The 638-nt window shown below is 32.9% G+C and overlaps 1 non-coding gene across 1 annotated transcript; it reads left to right on the top strand.

Annotated features, from left to right (window-relative positions):
* The first annotated feature begins 298 nt into the window (after positions 1-298).
* TRNAL-UAA (transfer RNA leucine (anticodon UAA)) lies at positions 299-381 on the top strand. The gene has a single exon. It is a non-coding gene; the product is annotated as a tRNA-Leu (tRNA).
* The last annotated feature ends 257 nt before the right edge of the window (positions 382-638 follow it).

Raw genomic sequence — 638 nt, 5'->3', positions numbered from 1 at the left:
AACAAATTTATTACATTGTTTCTTGCTATTAAAACGTTCGATCAGGACTCAGGAGTTAAAACAAATAACCAAATTAAATTAAACTACACATGAATGAGATATAACTAACTAACTAACTAATGGGCTAACGGTCTATGAAATGTTCTATCGAGTTTATTGTGGAAATTGAGGCTTTTGATTTCACCGTGGCTTGTGGTGTGTGTAGACTGTAGAGAATGAGAGAGATTTTATATTAGAGCTAGGGTTTTTCGTAGGATATTGTATTTATTAAATAAAGTAGAAGTAAATAATCCAACAAGCTGGTTTGCCCGAGAGGTTAAGGGGGAAGACTTAAGATCTTCTGCACATAAGTGCGCGTGGGTTCGAACCCCACAGCCAGCATTTTATAGTTTTTTAAAGCCTAAGTGTATTTGCTTTGTCAATTCTGCTCATCAAACCATTTTCCTCTCCATCTACATTTTCTTTTTATTTTCCCGTATGCATGTTTGATATGTTTTGGGAGCCTCACTTATATAAAAGAATTTGTAAATTCATTTGAAGAATACATATCTTATTAGTGCAATTTTTTACCATGTGCAATTATATCTGTCCAACAGATAGACTTTAAAGTCATATATACCTGAAAAATGAAACAATAT

This window comes from Arachis stenosperma, chromosome 8 (assembly GCF_014773155.1).
Source record: "Arachis stenosperma cultivar V10309 chromosome 8, arast.V10309.gnm1.PFL2, whole genome shotgun sequence".
NCBI lineage: Eukaryota > Viridiplantae > Streptophyta > Magnoliopsida > Fabales > Fabaceae > Arachis > Arachis stenosperma.
The sequence above is the reverse complement of the archived record's forward strand: the minus strand, read 5'-3'. Positions and strand labels throughout refer to the sequence as shown.